The following is a 19,811-nucleotide window of genomic DNA, read 5'->3' on the forward strand; positions in this document are numbered from 1 at the left end:
TTTCATATGAAAGCCATCCTCAAGCCTTTTATAACGCTGAAAGAATTTGTAAAATCGGATCACTATTTAAAAAGGTATAGCAGATGGAAATTTAAGAAAATGGCTGACCATGGATGCAGCCATTTTAGTGTGTTAATGATGTCATTATCACACTGCTAAATTCTTTACTTAGCAAATAACCTTTCAAATAGACTATTTTTATGTTTCTTGAGTGCAAAATGTAAAACATGATAATCCCTTTCATGAGGGATTGAGTATGTCACGGTACAGGACTTGAATATTAAAACGGGGAGAAACTGTGTAGGTGGCCGGGTAGCTCAGTCGGTAGAGCATCGGAACGGTATTCCGAGGCCCCGGGTTCGAGTCCCAGTCTGGCTGCACATTTTTCTCACCCTTTGGCATTTGGCGCCCAACATGGGACCTTGACTGAATATACTCCGAGATCATGTTTACCTTGTTCTCTATCCCATTAGAAATTCGAGGACGAATTTCATTTAGCGGGGGAGTATGTCACGGTACAGGACTTGAATATTAAAACGGGGAAAAAATGTGCAGTCAGACCGGGACTCGAACCCGGGGCCTCGGAATACCGTTCCGATGCTCTACCGACTGAGCTACCCGGCAACCTACACAGTTTCTCCCCGTTTTAATATTCAAGTCCTGTACCGTGACATACTCAATCCCTCATGAAAGGGTATAGAACTTGAATATTTAAACGGGGAGAAAATGTGTAGGCGGCCGGGTAGCTCTGTCGGTAGAGCATCGGAACGGTATTCCGAGGCCCCGGGTTCGAGTACCGGTCTGGCTGCACATTTTTCTCACCCTGTGACATTTGGCGCCCAACAAGGGACCGTGACTGAATATACTCCGAGATCATGTTTACCTTGTTCTCTATCCCATTAGAAATTCGAGGACGAATTTCATTTAGCGGGGGAGTATGTCACGGTACAGGACTTGAATATTAAAACGGGGAAAATCTGTGTAGGTGGCCGCGTAGCTCAGTCGGTAGAGCATCGGAACGGTATTCCGAGGCCCCGGGTTCGAGTACCGGTCTGGCTGCACATTTTTCTCACCCTGTGACATTTGGCGCCCAACAAGGGACCGTGACTGAATATACTCCGAGATCATGTTTACCTTGTTCTCTATCCCATTAGAAATTCGTTCGAGACGAGAAACTGTCATTTTCGCGGTAAGTATGTTCATACTGGTACCACATTTGAAATCGTTGAATTACGGTATTAATAAAGGTAAACTTGTATGGTATGCACGCGTTAGCTCAGCGGTAAGATGCGGAACGGTATTCCGAGACCCGGGTTCTACCGTCAAGGATACACATTTTTCTCACCCTGTGACATTTGTCGATTCGCAACATAGATGGACGTACGAAAAATACTCCGAGATCAATCGTTACCGCTCTATAATCCGTAGAAATGACGTCCCGCCGACGGAGCTACCGCCATGCACTACGCATTTTTCCTCACGTTTAATATCAATTCATATCATATACATATTTCCCACTCATTTGAAAATTTGTCACTCGATTTCATGCCATGAACTTTATATTATAAGCAATTACAGGCGTCGGAGACTAACCAGTGTAATGCCGTCACGGCCCCACGTTGGGCGCCATTTGTCACCCCTTCGCCTCAACCAGCTCAGTTTCTTTCTATACACTTATATATTTGACTCGGCTACATGATGTGGCAATTTCATTGAGGGTGGGTCGGATGACAAAACAATTTAATAAGCTCAATAATGGGTTTATTGGTGATAATTACATGATGTTGTTTTATTACCAAGAATTAACTGTAATCTGAAAATATAAAACAACAAATAGTAAACATAGTAAACATAAGCCAGAAATAGTGAAACGTCATTTGACAGGTGACAGCTGTCAAAAATGTAAACAAACGAGTGTTCCAAAAGGTGTGGTGGCGCGTAACTGACCGCTTTCGACACAGTAAATTTAAACATATTTTACATATCAATACAATATATTAGACACAACAAGAAATATAATTGCAAAGTACAAAAATGGTATTTACCTGAAAATATATATGTTTCAAAAGATTGACCTTTGAAGTGACCAGATCGTGATTGGTTAAAATAAGTCACATGCCAAAATATTGGGAAGATTAATATAGGAGGTCATGATTTATTTCCCTTGGACCATTCATAAGTATTGGAGTATTTTGGCAAAAGTATGGAACACCACAAAAACAGGAAAATGAAATAAAATAACCAAAACTTTAAAGAGATTCACATGTACCGTTAGTTTACCCTACGACATACACCCCCTGCTTCGAAAATGGCGTCCCGACATTTAACATACAAAATGAAAAGTACCAATTTGTATAAGCATTTAAATAAAATAACCAAAACTTTAAAGAGATTCACATGTACTGTTATTTTACCCTACGACATAAGCTTGAAAAAGTAGAGAAATTATTCTACAGAAATAAGTACATACAGTTCAAATTTATATTTAGAAATTAAAGAAGTCCGCCATTTTGTTTCCTGTTGCCATGGAAACAAAATGACTGCCATTAAATCAAATATTTAAATGGTCATGACTTTCTTATGTTTCAGTCGATTTTGAAAATTCTTTCACTACTTTACAAGAAATAGCAGACTGAATTAACATGAGAAAAACATTGCCTTCCCCTTTCAGTATAATCATATCGAACGAAACCTTCAGTACATCTCAATTTTCTTCTTCTATACACCGTACAGGATATTTCAGAAAACAGACTATACCCTGTTCAGCAAATGTCTATACCCCGTACACTACTGTCAAAATTCATTTGGGTAATAATAAAAAGCTGTAATAGACAGATAGCCAGGATTGTTCAGATACATATTCAGTAGAAAATAAAACAGTATGGCCGATTCAGAATTTTGATTTATCAGTTATTGCGGATATACTTTACTAAAATATGCATAAAGGTACGACTTTGAGCAAGCAGAACATCAGTCCATTTATAAACTCTTTTGTTCAGTTTACAAGTTATACGGATGTATTTTCGGGCATAGAAATCATTCAACTTTTGATCAAATTCGTCGTTTACATTATTTTTTATTTTTTATTTAATAAGGTTTTGAAATAATGTTAAATTTTACCAGTGGTAATGCAGATTTTCAAAACACGCCATTATTTACAGCTCAATAACTAGCTATATCTGCTGTATGATATGTCACCGTGAGTAATAATACAACAAAGTAAAAATAATTTCACAGCATTGTAAGAAATTCAAGTTTTATCAATAGCAGACTGCAGGCTGGGTTTGACAACTGCGCCCCAATCCATCACCAACCCGAATGGCGGCTATAGGGGACCTTCAGTCAGATTGACTGGCCTTTATTCAGAATAACTGGGACTAATTAAAGCAGAATGCCTATGCCCTAAAGTTAAAATGCCTGCGATCAAAAGTCAGAATGATTGTGACCTTTATTCAGAATGTCTTTGAATCAAGTTCAGAATGCCTATGTCCTTAAGTCAAAATGATTGCCATCACAATTCAGAGTAACTGTGACCTTTATTCAGAATGTCTTTGAATCAAGTTCAGAATGCATATGTCCTTCAGTCAAAATGATTGCGATCACAATTCAGAGTAACTCTGACCTTTATTCAGAATGACTTTGAATCAAGTAACTACAATGACAGTGACGTTAATTCAGAATTAATCGAGAATGACTATGACAGACTTAGTCAGGCGCTTGGCTACCTATACGCAAAAAAAAAACGCAGTTGCGTACACATGGTCCTTAAGTATTAATAAAACAAAAGGTCTAAAAATACAATAAAAACTGAAGGGGGAGGGGGTATATACCGATATATTTCATTTCTTTCAGAAGAATTCTTAACGATCTTTGTCGCGATTTCAATGATATGAAGTTTATATTAAGTATAGGAAGATTTATCTTTCTTGAAAAGATGGTCCGCCTTATCCAGACGTTTAGACGGGAACCTGAGCCTAAATGATGAAGTTACGTACAAGGTTCTCGTGGTATACACTTAACAAGTTTTCTAACTCTACCATAGTCTTTTCGCTATAATGTTAAAACTTCCGTCGTCCGAAGATAATTCAGGGAATGGTACAGTGATGGTTTTTAAAGTCTGGGTGAATCGACCTTGACTTTGTGTATTTTGGCGTTCACCCATTTTAGTTAAAAATTTACACAAATAACCAGATTTAATTAGTCCTTTATTGTAATTATTGGACCGAAACCATTCATGGTGGAAGGAATTTCATTTATCTCGCATTGTCTTGTACGGAAACGGAGTAAAATTTAAGATACAGACTGCGGGCATTTGAATTTATCTCAAGCGTGGTTTTCGGCTGTATTTTATCCGAGTCAAAATCATTTTGCTTGTTTTGTACACGAGTGCCCTGTTAGCACCGATGATTTATAATACACAGAACTTCAGAAGGCAAAGTATAAGGTACGAAATATTGTTTTATTTTATTTTATTTATTTTTTTATTTTTTTTGTTGTTGTTTTCTTTGTTGGATTTAACGTCGCAACGACAGGTCATATGGCGACTTTCCTACTTTGATGGTGGAGGAAAACTCCAGGACCTGCCCCTCCGTGCATTATTTCATCACGAGCGGGCACATGGGTAGAATCACCTTCCGTAAGCCAGCTGGATGGCTTCCTCACATGAAGAATTCAACGCCTCGAGTGAGGCTCGAACCCTCATCGATGAGGGGCAAGTGATTTGAAGTCAGCGACCTTAACCACTCGGCCACGGAGGCCCCATAATGTTTTATTGTAAGAGATCATGTGTAACTGGATCAAGTAGTCAAGGGCATAGGAATTTACAAGTGACTGAACATCTGGATTATTTTTGTATCAAAAAACATCTTGTAAGAAAATATTCATTATACACAGATTTTATTGGCTGCAGTATAAATAGAATATTAGGTTACTGTCTTTCTTAATTTAAGTTTATCCACCTCGTCTCCGAAAGGTTTATCCCCTCGGCATGCCTCGGGTGGATAAACTTAAGAAAGACAGTAACCTAATATTCTCTATATCATCATCTTTGGACATTATGTAAATGTAAAATTTTCAACCACATGACGTGTGATGTTCTGACTCATGAAACGATGTCGTGTGTGTACTAAAATTATCAACTTTAAGTTTGTTTAAAGCTCGACTTTACATATTTGAATATCTGAAAGTTTCCAGTGTTTCAGTCACGTACTATCAGGATTCAGTTTACTCTAAATTTGCAAGAATATTCTAATGAAAACCGTTTACATTCGCGCTAGTAACTACTAGAGCATAATTGTTGGCTTAATTTGCGACTTCGAAAAACAAGGGTTTCATCGGATTAGTGATTAAATCTGCTATTTTAGCTTTATTTCATTGCTCATTTTGTTTCAGGCGTTGTCTTATACATTGTTCTAAATTTCCTGGGAAATGTATACAGTTATCTTTGGTAGTTTTAAAGTCATTGCGAAATGGCTACTGGTAGCGTAAGAAAAGTTAATTGATACGGGGTTATTTTACGACAGAAGTAGAAATTTCCAAATATAACGTTCTACAGGACGGTTGATTTGAATTTAACATGAAACAATATTTTATTTTGGTAAAATATTTCAAAGGATTCAAAATTTTAGGCTCTTATTTCCAAATCTATAAAAAAAAAAATAGCCGTAAGGAGAGCCTTTTGGTTTACACCTAATTCAATGTTAATAAGCACGGGTTTAGTCTGTTTTGATCATAAAAATGGCTAATAGGTAATGACAAATGTATTAAAAATCATTTTGATGAAAAATATTCGCTGATTTGATCAGCATTTTAGGCAAATTTCCTTACTTTTACGAATTTTCTGTCATTTTGTGAATAATTTTTGTAGTGTGTGTCTTATAAAGCACACGGTTATATGAATAGGCATTTCTTCATAATGAATTTTGTGTCAATTATGAAATGCAAGATTCTTAGAAGTTTTGAATCAAAGCCCCAGCCTAAAAATGAATTATTTAGAACTATGTAAGTGGCGCGTTTTGAAAACGGTTCAGTGTATTAATTGGAAAACATAATAATCTCGTTGAAATATTTAATCAAACACTGTTGCCATCCGATTTTCCATAGGTGGGCGGGCGCCATTGAGACAAATATTCCATCCAGATCAATATCCGTCCTGAAAGATCGTTCAGTGTAATGAGACGAGTAAAGACGTGCGTACGGAACACAATGACCACTGACAGGCTATCGGGACTTAGTCTGTTAAACGTTTACGGGGAAGAGGGACTGAACAGCGGGTCTGTTCTAGACAACTTAACTAGAAGGAAGAATAGGAAAGTGGCGCTTATTTTTGAATGAACTGAAACATGTTGTTAAATGTCTGACGTCGGATTTATGTTGTTCTTTGTTTGATTTTTCTGGTGCGACTAACCACTGTATTATACGATTTTCTACCGTTAGAACAATATGCAAATAATATCATTGCCCGACTTTATACAAATTAAAGTTATACTACTAAATTTAAGTTAACATTAGTTACCAGACCGAAATATCCTTTTTGTGAAATTAATTAATTTTCTAAAATTCATTATTGTTGGAGAAATAATTAATTGAATAGCTCTAGTAACGCCATTGGAAAGACAGTGCGGAAGTGAGCATTTAAATGTTTTCTCTACATTTTAAGAAACGAAAACATCGCTTGTAATGTTAAAAAGTCAACTTTGGAAAAAAATGTTATAACATGAAACCGTATTAAACACGTTTTATTGACTCTATTTCTTGTGAAAATACCCCCACATTGCACCAAAAACGAAATATTTTCGGGGGAGCATGCCCCCGAACCCTGCCCCCCCCCCCCCCCCCCCACTAGAATGCTTGCGTACTCATTCTCCAAGGCCTAGCTACGCCCTGACAGTAATACAGAAAGACCTACCTTAACTCAGAATGACTTTCATGAATGACTGATAAAAATGAGACTAATTTTCAGTGCAAAGAATAACTCTAACGTGAAGTTTGGTTAATAAAAGTGTGTTGATGTGTCTACAATGACCATGTATGTGTTAAGCAGTTGTCAGTCTAAAGATGAAAAGATAGTGCAAACTGCTTTCAGTGCAAAGAATAACTTTCAGCGAAGTGTAGTAAATGATATTTACCTCCACAAACATGTAAATTCAAAGGAATAATTCAGGAAATCAGACACTGAACTTGTTGAAAAAGAACCGTGTGATTTGCATTAATTATAAAAACAAAGTAGTGCTTTTGCTGTATATAGTTACATTGTGAACACTTTTGACTATTTATAGGTAAGCTTTATAATCACAGTATTTTTTATTTCAACAAATTGACTGTAAACATTATGCAGTACTGTCCCTTTAAAATTTAAAACAATCCTGTTTTTATGTGTTCTAATGTTTGTTAACTGTGCACACTTATAACAAAAATGACATGTTTCATTAATTACAGTTATGTATTAAAGTATTATGTATGTTTCCTTTTTCGTAATTTCAGAGCTCAAAAATACATGTAATTAATTTAGTATCTGAGTTACACTTGAATCTATATAACAAGTTTTAAGCTACAAGTACTTTTCTGTATGTCTATTTCAAATTTTTTAGTTTAAATGTATTTTAATTCACAAGTTTTTGTTTCATGTATATGTCAGTATACTTAGATTATTTTTAATGACTTCACTGATGCTTGAACAGAGTTGTTTGAAATTCATGAGCTATGACATTTTAAACTGTATGGTATCACAATGTTTTTGTTTTACACATTCCTTCTTATCATTTCACACATTGTCTAGATTTGACCACTGTCGTAATCTATAGTCCCACTTGGTACTAAATCAAGCAGCTCTTTCGGATTATTGCGAAAAGAAACAGGATGTCGGAGGACAGCAACGCTCGACTATTCAACAGCCTTGTCAGATGAATGAAAGTAAAAGTCGGAAAAGGAGCATAATTTTGTAAAAATGCAAAGTAATGGAACCTGTGCAATGCATGTCAGATTATGAAAGTGAACAAGTGTCTGATGTTTCAATCCATTCCTATTAGCGGGTACTGAGATACCAGCTTACATATAAAACCTTAACCAAAAATTTCTAAGTAGAAAAAGGGGCATAATTTTGTAAAAATGCAAAATAGAGTTATTGAACCTGTGCATTGTAAGTTAGGTTATCACAGTGTATAAGTGTGTAAAGTTTCAATCCATTCCCAGAAGTGGTTAATGAGATACGAGCTTACATAAAAAACTTAACAAAACCGGGACACCGACGCGGACACCGACGCATGAGTGAGTCCAAAAGCTCTATATATTCCTTATAATAAATAGTCGAGTTAAAAATAATCATTTTTTCCCGGTAAAAGTGGCATTGGCATTTTCATGTTTTATGTAAGCCAATTCCTGTTTTTATTTCATTGATCACCTATACTTGATGCTTTTGGTAGCACTTTCAATGATATTTTTGCATTTATAGAAATGTGAACAAACTTTATTAAACAAGTATTCAAATCCACATTTAGCTGTCAGTTTGGAAGATATTCCATAGTGTTAACCTGTCAGACAAAAATCTCTCTTAGAAGATCATGTCCCCTACCTTCCTTGGTGTTTTTGATTTACAGGTCATTTAAGAAAATAAGGCTAGCAATTCTTTTTTATGTATATAGCATATAGCAAATTTAATTACTACTTACTGTATACCAATAAGCGTGTGTATGTGTGTGCGCATGCGCGCGAGTTATACTCCCTAGCATCGAAGCGTTCCAATCTCATGATGAGGGAGACGCCTTTTTCTGGGTAACCAACGATATACAGTTACATATACAGTTAAACATGATATTTTGGATGGTCCCAGTTAACATCTGGTCTTCATGAAATGTTGGGACTGTTTATGTGCATATATAACAATAAAATCTGTACAAAGACCCATTGAAAGCAACCAACCAAGAAGAATAAGAGCAGACCCGGTTTGATTGAGTCTGTTCCTGTTCCGCGTGAGCCGGTGCGAGAGGTAATGAAATGTGGAACACCTTTCACACCTCCTAGCACCGGCTCACGCGGGACTCTATTACACATAAGTTGAATAGACTCCATGATCCCAAAAGACCAGAAAATATAACAACACTGAATCCAAGTACGGGGAGAGTTTTTACAGCCGCCGCATGGCACTTAAAGATTGCTGTTGTGATAGTTAATAAAATCTGTAAAAAGATCCTTTGTAAGCAAAGAATGTAACCAAGAAGAAAAATAGCAGACTCGGTTTGATTGGGTCTGTTTATGAGAGGTAATGAAATGTTCAACACCTCTCACGCCCCCTAGCACCGGCTTAAGCCGAACTGTATTACAAATTGATTTAATGTTCAAATTTATATTACTTAACATTATCTATCTAAATGTCATACCATTGATACGAATATAATTGTAACATACTTGATTTAAATGTGATATATTAAGTTATTTCAGTCAGGTGACGTATAGGTCCATTGACCTTGCTCGTAGATCAACTATCTAAAAGACATAAAGGATTGGTTGACCTTGCTAGTAGATCAACAATCTTAAACACATAAAGGATCGCTTGTCCTTGCTAGTAGATCAACAATCTAAAACACATAAAGAATTGGTTGATCTTGCTCGTAGATCAACCATTTAAAACATAAAGAATTTGTTGTCCTGGCTCGTAAATCAACGATCTAAAACACATTAAGACTCGGTTGACCTTGCTTGTAGATCAACTATCTAAGCCACATAAAGAATTGGTTGACCTTACTCGTACAACCATCAACCATCTAAGGCTCATTAAGATTCGGCTCACCATGTTTGCAAGTTGTAGATAAGCCATTGTAAATACATTTTCTGATATTTGCGTCTTCGATTTGTCAATAATAAGACTGACACTCACACATTCTTTTTCTGAACATCAAATCATATTAAAATGTTCAAAACTTATCATTTCTTTTATTGTATCAAAGTCAGTTAAATTCTGTGAACGGGCTACATATGAACAAGATGATGTGTGTCCATAGGACACTGATGTCTGCATTTACTTTTACTGTACGGTAATATGATACTTGTTTACGATGCAAGACGAAATAAACTTTCATATTACCATCGTTGGGAGTACCGGTCGTGGGTGTGTGTTAGGGTGGTTGAGAAGTGGAAGGGAACGATGAAGTGTTACAATACTAACATAAAAAACTGAAAGAATACAAATAATCAATTTTAGTTATGAAAGAAATGGGGGAGGGAGGGGTAGTTAAGGTGAGGAATTAATTAAAAAGAAAACACCTTATACACGAATTCACATGCCAAATAAGTCTTCAAGACTCTATGTCAAATAACTTTTTGGGATATGCTTGACAAATACGTTCAGGTTCTAGATGCATACTTTTGACTACGTCAAGGATCCTAACTCTGGGCCGACACAATAGACGGGCGCATTGGTTGAGAAGGCTAAGACGCTTTCCTCCGGAGGTCAAGGTCCCGGGTTCTTGTTACTCCCTGAGCAGGGCACTTTATCACGATTGCCTCAGTCGACCCAACTGTAAGTGGGTAACAGCAAATTTCCGTGGATACGTTATAATTGGTTTTATTTGTTCTTATAATAGGGTCGCTCAAAACCTCAATGTTTATCTTCACTGCTTCACAAAGCGACGGTTGATAAAATTTACTTTTTTCTTTAGGCCGCACCAAATTGATTACTTGGTCAAGAGATTTCCCGCTCCATTTTTCCAGAATTAAAAAAAAATATTTTTTTTTTTGAAAATCAGCTTCCGCTCGCTTCAGTTTTTGCAGACTGATCTCAAAACAGGGCGGGCCTTTTTTCTCTGTTTAGGTGCTTTTCTTCACTGTGAACCGACAGGAATTCATAAAATGTAATACTTTTAATCATAATTGTCCATTAAAACAGCAGGACAACATGTTTAAGGCTCTGTATTGCACCAGTATGCAAAATTGACAGCCGATATGACAAGTTAGATTATGTAAATAAATCTTGGAAAGGTCATTAGGAAGGTCATTATTTAAAACAGTTTCATCTAATAATAATTGGTGATAAGAACAAAAGTTTTGCTGCAGTCCTTAAAATTATACACATATATCAACAATAACTGGGTAGCAGTTAAATGACGAACAGGTGGTATGATACAATTTGGACTACATATCCAGTTTTACATCATTGTCTAAAATGCCCATCAAATTTATACTGGTTTCGGGTAAATTCCAATTTCGGCAATTTTAATACCTTTTGTACACATGGGAAGAATTAAATTCCTTTACCTATACCAAGTCCATAAATCCATGATGTGCATACCTTACCTTGAGACCAAAAGTGGTTAAGTCTGTTGTGAAGTCTGTTTTCTTAGGACAAATATAGTAAGGACAATGGAACTACATACATGTTTTCGAGTTTATTTAGGACTGAGGCCTTTGACAGCCGTACTTTCCCTATTCCATATGTTGTGTAGAGCAAAACGCATAAAATAGTTTATGCTTGTCCTGCTGTTTATCCTCATAACCTGTAAGAAAAAAAGTATTGTTGACATAGCTGTGATTTTAAGGAATGGTACATTGCTTCTATCAGCTATATAAAATGAACACAGTTTTCCAACGCACATGGAACTTAGTGAGGGCAAAGTAATCCTAAAGGGCCTACAAACCCTCAATCCGAGCAACATGCATTCAAGGCTTTTTTTTCAAGTAGAGTTGAAATACAAGAATATTATGTTACTGTTTATAGATTTCTTTTTCTGATTTGTTTAATGGGTATCATCAGATATATTTATCAAAAAGAAACTGAAGATGATAATGCATTTATTGTTAAGACTTGCAACATCAAAAGTATGTCTTTCCTTATTTGCAAAAGTTAAATGTTAAAACAAAGAACAACTGAACTGCAGAATTAGTCATTGAATTTACAAGTGATTGGGTCATCAGTGGATGATGGATTTCCTGGCATCTGGCGAAATTGCATTGCAGTTTGACAGACACTATAATATATAGATCATGGGTACCTAATGTACGGGTGAGGTGATTGCAGTGTTTTCCATATATATAATGATTTCTGTTATACACTACATGAGAGTAACAGCTTTCTTATTCTTATATAGGGACATAGAATCCAAAAAAGAAACACTTTGTTTATGTGGCAAGGGCACTGGTTTGTCTAGGATAAAAACTTTGCGAACACATTAGTTCTATACACTAGAAATGCCAGTTTTTCTTGTATCCGCCTGTTGTTCCATCTCTCAATATTTGTAAATATTATGTAGCGCGTCCCGGTAAACATAGAGATATACTGGGGTCAGGTGTTGAATGGCTGCCTTGTATTTTTTGGTCAGTTTGTTATTAAACCTTCAATAAAGATCTTTTCTTCTTTTATGTATTTCCCACCTTTTTTTATATGTTTTGGCAGTGGTTGTTTTTTTCTTTTTTTTTCTTTTCAAATCGCTCATCGCCCGCTCCAAAAATAGGTGAAATCCAAAGAAAAATATTTTTATTTTTATTTCGCCCGCCCGGTCCTAAATCGTTTTGAAAAAAGCCAATGACCAATAAATTAATACGGTGTGGCAAATATCCGACTGAGGGAAATCCCAAACAAAACACCAGGTATGCTTTTTCACATGCTAAATAATATTCCATTTTCGGTCAAATACTTTGTTACATATGCATTACATTTATAGCTTTAAAACTGTCTTTATAGGAGTGTTCCACTTGCCCCGTCAGACACAGTAAAATTAAAAACACAATAAAAAAGAAAACATAGCGTCCTGCTCTAAAATGGCTGAACAACAAACATGCGATGTGTCTCAGAATAGTTGGCTCATAATTTCAGTTGATAAATTTATTATAAAGTTCTCAAAAACACTTGGAATATTTCCATGACCTAGAATCTTACGAAATGTGTAAATAACATTCCCATAAAGTCAGGTTTTGATACACTTTGTTGTAGAAGTTTTCAGATTGCTATTGCATTTAAGAACACGTTGTAGAAGCCAAATTATATACGTGTATCTGATCTTCATGAAAGTTTGTCTGATATTTGGTCTATATAAAGTATAAGTCAAGTAAGAAGATGGTCAGTAGGTCAAATCATAGAAAACTTGGTTAACATTCTAAAGGGCAAATTTACTACATGATCGTTGTAAATATATGTTATATTCTATTACGATCTGATTCATTTTCCTATTAAACAAAGAAGGCTAAAACAGTGAATTATTATACAACAATTCATCGTCTGGCGTCACAGTTATTACGTCATAGCGTCAAACGGCATAGCGGCGCGCAGGAAAAGAAACCGATTGAAAACGGGCAAATATTTAATGAATGCCATCAAGGATGTACTTTAAAGTTCTTGGTAACGTGTTAGAATCGAAATAATATATCTTATTTAGTGATTTGCTCTTGAATAAAATCACTGTTTGTCGTTCAGATGCGTATTATTATATTATATAATATAATTTCTTCGCATCTGAACTCCAAACAATGATTTATTCAGCGACAAATCACTAAATGAGATATATTATTTCTTAGATATTTGCTTCAATGAAAACGTTTAAGTGGTGACAGTTGACCTTTCATAATGGGAATAAATAAAAACGTAAATACAATATAAAAGGATATAAAAATCTTTAATCTCGTTATTTTTTAATGATTATTATCTAAATGATCTGGCTGTGCTTGAGCTTGTGGCCTTATACGTGGAGCATTATCTGAAAGTGTCACTTTTCAGTGTTGTCTTATAAGTCCACCATACCAACGTTGAATACGTGTACCCCCACCCAAACTTCGAAAACTCATGACAGGGACGTCAGAATTCTTCACCTTTGAAGCTTATTCTTGTAGTTGGCCCACCAGTACATAATTTGGATTTCTTCATGATACCTTAAAAGCACAGTTCATTGTTAGCTGATAGCAAGGTAGTAGCTAGCTTACAGTTAACATATGATAATACGTTCAGAAAATATTGCCGGCTTGAAAAAATATAACATCTTAAGGCGAGCCTCAGGATGAAAATGGATATGACAAACAATATAATATTTTACTTTTGCAAACTAGGTTAATTGAAATGATGAATACTATTGTTGTCTGTTAAGAAGCAAATTTACTTTTGTCTTTTCGAGTCCAGAGTCGTATGATTTTTAATATCAGGTGTTTAAATGACATTATCTTCAAATTTGAAATTAATTTGTTATTATGCGTAGCTGATAATGCAATGACGTTGAAAGAAATCGTTGATATCCGGCAAATGTAAGGCTTTTCTATCTTGTGCCCTTCGCGACCGGCGATCAAAATATGTTTGGCCTGAAATTTGAATTTGTCAAAAGGAAATTGTTATGTCAGAATGGAGTTATTTGACGTTTGTTTTTCTACCGGCAAGGTCAATCAATTCTTTATCTGTCTTAGATAGTTGATCTACGAGCAAGGTCAACCGAATCTTAAATGAGTTTTAGATGGTTGATCTACGAGCCAGGACAACCCATTCTTTATGCGGCTTATATAATTGATCTACGAGCCAGGTCAACCGGATCTTAATGTGTTTTAGATGGTTAATCTGCGAGCAAGGTCAATCAATTCTTTATGTGTTTTAAATAGTTGATCTACGAGCCAGGTCAACAAATTATTTATGTGTTTTAAATGACTGATCTATCAGCAAGGTCAACCAGTTCTTTATGTGTTATAGACAGTTGATCTACAAGCAAGGTCAACAAATTCTTTATGTGTTTTAAATAGCTGATCTACGAGCGAGGTCAACCTATTCTTTATGTGTTTTAAATAGTTGATCTACGAGCAAGGTCAACCAATTCTTTATGTGTTTTAGATAGTTAATCTACAAGCAAGGTCAACTGAATCTTAATGTGTTTTAGGTGGTTGATCTACAAGCAAGTTCAATCGAATCTTAATGTGTTTTAGACAGTTGATCTACAAGCAAGATCAACCAATTCTTTATGTGTTTTAGATAGTTGATCTGCAAGCAAGGTCAACCGAATCTTAATGTGTTTTAGATGGTTGATCTACAAGCAAGGTCAGCCAATTCTTTATGTGGCTTAGATAGTTGATCTACAAACAAGGTCAACCAATTCTTTATGTGTTTTAGATAGTTGATCTACAAGCAAGGTCAATCGAATCTTAATGTGTTTTAGATGGTTGATCTACAAGCAAGGTCAACCGAATCTTAATGTGTTTTAGATGAATGATCTACAAGCAAGGTCAACCACTTAATGTGTTTTAGATAGTTGATCTACAAGCAAGGTCAACCAATTTTTTATGTGTTTTAGATAGTTAATCTACAAGCAAGGTCAACCGGATCTAATGTGTTTTAGATGGTTGATGGTTGATCTACAAGCAAGGTCAACCAATTCTTTATGTGGCTTAGATAGATGATCTACAAGCAAGGTCAACCAATTCTTTATGTGTTTTAGATAGTTAATCTACGAGCGAGGTCAACCAATTCTTTATGTGTTTTAAATAATTGATCTATAAACAAGGTCAACTGAATCTTAATGTGTTTTAGATAGTTGATCTACGAGCAAGGTCAACCAATTCTTTATGTAGCTTAGATAGTTAATCTACTAGCAAGGTCAACCGAATCTTAATGTGTTTTAAATGGTTGATCTACGAGCCAGGACAACCAGTTCTTTATGTGGTTTATATAGTTGATCTACAAGCAAGGTCAACCGAATCTTAATGTGTTTAGATGGTTAATCTACGAACGAGGTCAACCAATTCTTTATGTGTTTTAGATGGTTGATCTACGAGTAAGGTCAACAAATTATTTATGTGTTTTTGATCTACGATCGAGGTCATCCAGTTCTTTATGTGTTTTAAATAGTTGATCTACGAATAAGGTCAACAAATTCTTTATGCGTTTTTAATAGTTGATCTACGAGCAAGGTCAACAAATTATTTATGTGTTTTAAATGAATGATCTACCAGCAAGGTCAACCAGTTCTTTATGTGTTTTAAATAGTTGCTCTACGAGCAAGTTCAACCAATTCTTTATGTGTTTTAAATAGTTGATCTACGAGCAAGGTCAACCAATTCTTTATGTGTTTTAGATAGTTGATCTACGAGCAAGGTCAGCCAATTCTTTATGTGGCTTAGATAGTTGATCAACAAGCAAGGTCAATCAAATCTTAATGTGTTTTAGATAGTTGATCTACAAGCAAGGTCAACCGAATCTTAATGTGCTTTAGATGGTTGATGGTTGATCTACAAGCAAGGTCAACCAATTATTTATGTGGCTTAGATAGTTGATCTACAAGCAAGGTGAACCAATTCTTTATGTGTTTTAGATGGTTGATCTACAAGCAAGGTCAACCAATTCTTTATGTGTTTTAGATAGTTGATCTACGAGCCAGGACAACCAATTCTTTATGTGGCTTATATAGTTGATCTACAAGCAAGGTCAACCAATTCTTAATGTGTTTTAGATAGTTGATCTACAAGCAAGGTCAACCGAATCTTAATGTGTTTTAGATGGTTGATTTACGAGCAAGGTCAACCAATTCTTTATGTGGCTTAGATAGTTGATCTACAAGTAAGGTTAACCAATTCTTTATGTGTTTTAGATAGTTGATCTACAAGCAAGGTCAACCAATTCTTTATGTGTTTTACATAGTTGATCTACAAACAAGGTCAACTGAATCTTAATGTGTTTTAGATAGTTGATCTACGAGCAAGGTCAACCAATCCTTTATGTAGCTTAAATAGTTGATCTACTAGCAAGGTCAACCGAATCTTAATGTGTTTTAGATGGTTGATCTACGAGCCAGGACAACCAATTCTTTATGTGGCTTAGATAGTTGATCTACAAGCAAGGTCAACCAATTCTTTATGTGTTTTAGATAGTTGATCTACGAGCAAGGTCAACCAATTCTTTATGTGGCTTAGATAGTTGATCTACAAGCAAGGTCAATCGAATCTTAATGTGTTTTAGATGGTTGATCTACGAGCTAGGTCAACCAATTCTTTATGTGTTTTAGATGGTATATTTTCGAGCAAGGTCTACCAATTCTTTATGTCTTAGATGGTTGATCTTTATACATTTACGAGCATAGTCAACCAGTTCTGAATGTATTTTAAATGGCTGATCTACAGGTCAACTATTTTCAATGTAATTTTGTCGATTTATCAGCTGCAAACAAGGTCAACCAGTTTTCAAATGTTTTCTGTAGGTTATTATACTTTAAATTGCTGAGGTGCGGTGTTTGAGTCAGATAAACTGATCTGAATGTATTGTATGTGGTTGATCTACAAGCCAGATTAACCGATTGTTTTCGGTCCGCCTCTGTGGGGCGATATTACGATAGGAATTTTTTATACGAAAATCTACGATAAAGTCCGAAAATCTCGCTTGTGGAAATAAGAAACTTGATTAAAAGGTTCCTGCCAAGGAATAAATTCTTTGCATTGGACCAACAGCTGTGCTTAATTGTAATATGAAGACACTCTCTCAAGAATATATATGATCTGCGTCGAACCAGCTGCAATGCTTTATCGTCATCTGAAGATCTATCTTTCGGGAATAATGTTTCTTCGCTGTACCAGCTACTCTGTCAAACTGTGACCTCTCTGTCTCTTTGTCTCTCTCAACGATGGGGCTCAAAACTCGTATTCTCAGTTTCGACTTTATCTAACCCTCATCTGGTAATATTTCACGGAACAAACAAAATTAGTTACATTTAGACATACTATTAAATACATCTATTCCAACAAAAATATGCATTTAGTCACTAGCATGTTAATTATTAGTCCTGAAAATATGATTAATAAAAACACCCATATCATATCAATTAACACATATGTATCAATACCACAGGCTACACAATGTTAATAAGACACGCAAATATGCAAGTAAAAGACCCAGTAATAACTGCATAACGTTAGTAGACAGTCTTTTTTCGTCGTCGATTTCGTTTTGGACATTTCCGGCTTGCTTAAATTAACAGACAAAGACTATGATAACAAAGAAAGATACGGTGATAATGTAATAACACGAGAATTGTCGAGCGCCATTAGCGTCCAATGCCTTAAAAATAAATCATGGACTTTTGAAAAGAAAATTAAGGTTTTACAAAGTCTATTTAAAGTTGTTTACGAGTCTAACAGGTTTTCAACAATACTGTTTATGAAATAAATAAACGTGACATTGCAGTCTTATCTTCCTGTAATCAAACGTGCTGAACTACCTTAATTAAAACATTTCATACCAAACAAAATAAAAGACAGAAAATTACATTTATATTCTTTTTGAATACTTGCAACGCCCGTCAAAATAAAAGTTCTTCGATACACTAAGAGATTCCAGGAAAGTTGTATATGGCTTAGTTATTAATACAGTTGAAACACACGTAAAAATTAAAGGCGTGTATCATACTCTTACAAATTCCAGGAAAGTTAAATTTAAGTTATTTATTGATACATTTGCAACATCCTTCAACTAAAAAAGAATTCCATCGACAAACGAAGAAAGTCATGAAAATCTTGGTTGAATTAAGTATTAATACACTTGCAACAACCGTCAAAGTAAAAGAAGTCCGTCTCGGTGTCTTCTACATACTCTGCGTCATCCATATCACTGATGTGTGACTTGAAAACTGCAGCTGTGTGTAAGTTGTTCTCTCGGTAACACGTGCACCCAGCACAGGCAGCCGTCGGTCTACAAATACAAAATTGTCTTTGACAAATGTATTTGTAATAAAAAACACAAAATTAACATATTGTGTTGCGTGCAGTCGTCAACATAAATATGACGTTACCTATAAGCTGAAAATTATGACAAAATTTGAACTAAAGTAACAGGCGTTTCACCAAAATCATTTTAAGGTATTAGAGTATTCAATTCCTACATTAAACCAACTTTGACTGAAATGTTTCATGGGGCGTAGGTTCAAGCCCCGCTGGGACCAATTCTTTTCCCTTATGTCCTTTTTTAGCAATGCTCAGGTGAGTTTTTCTGATCGCTCGATGTCCGGCGTCCGTCGTAAACTATAAAAGTAATGCCAGGAAATACCCAAATCTATTCGTCATCACGATCTATTTTGAACGTGATAGGCAAGAAAAATTATCCAAGATGTCTGCCTGTGTAAGACAGCTTTTTTTCCAACCCTCTGGACAGCTTGGATTCATTCCACACGGTCCATCGGGTAGGGAAAACCTGTCTTACACAGGCAGGCGTGTAAGATCCTTATAGACACCAAATCCAATGATTATGCCCATGCAAAAAATACATCTTTTTCATTAGCATTCAAAATGGGTATTATATCTGTTCTTAAAGCACCGGATTTAATGCAGTTATTTACATTTAGGTGAAAATAAAAGTTTGATTTTGCGAGTTTTTATACTTTAACTCGGTTTTATTTCGTCAATGGTTCAAACCTTACAGGCTGCAGTCGAATAAAGGTACGTAGTCGCTTAAAGACAAATGATTAAGTTCGTTTTCTTATGTCAGTGGGCTAAATACCGGTTTAATTAGTTATTTTAACTTTCCTTGATTTCTTACCAACGTTAACATGTTCTATGAAAGTAATTGACAACTTCCAGACACAAATTAGCGGTGGTGAATAAACAAAAATCTTCAAGGCGAGCATACAATAAATGTGCTCCTACAGAGCATACGTCTTGCCCGCGGGATTTCGGATCTGCGACCTTCTCCTCTACCTACTTAGCTAACAACTTGGGCGTGCCAAGCAGATATAAAACAAAGGCATGATAAACCTTCAAATTTAAGGTAATAGAACCATAATGACAGTCGGCAATTTCTGTGCCGTTACGTATTCCTGTTTGCTGTTTCGGTATTCTTCGGAAAAAATGTAGCTCAACGACAGCATCGTTTTCCGTAA

This window comes from Mercenaria mercenaria, chromosome 18 (assembly GCF_021730395.1).
Source record: "Mercenaria mercenaria strain notata chromosome 18, MADL_Memer_1, whole genome shotgun sequence".
Taxonomy (NCBI): Eukaryota; Metazoa; Mollusca; class Bivalvia; order Venerida; family Veneridae; genus Mercenaria; species Mercenaria mercenaria.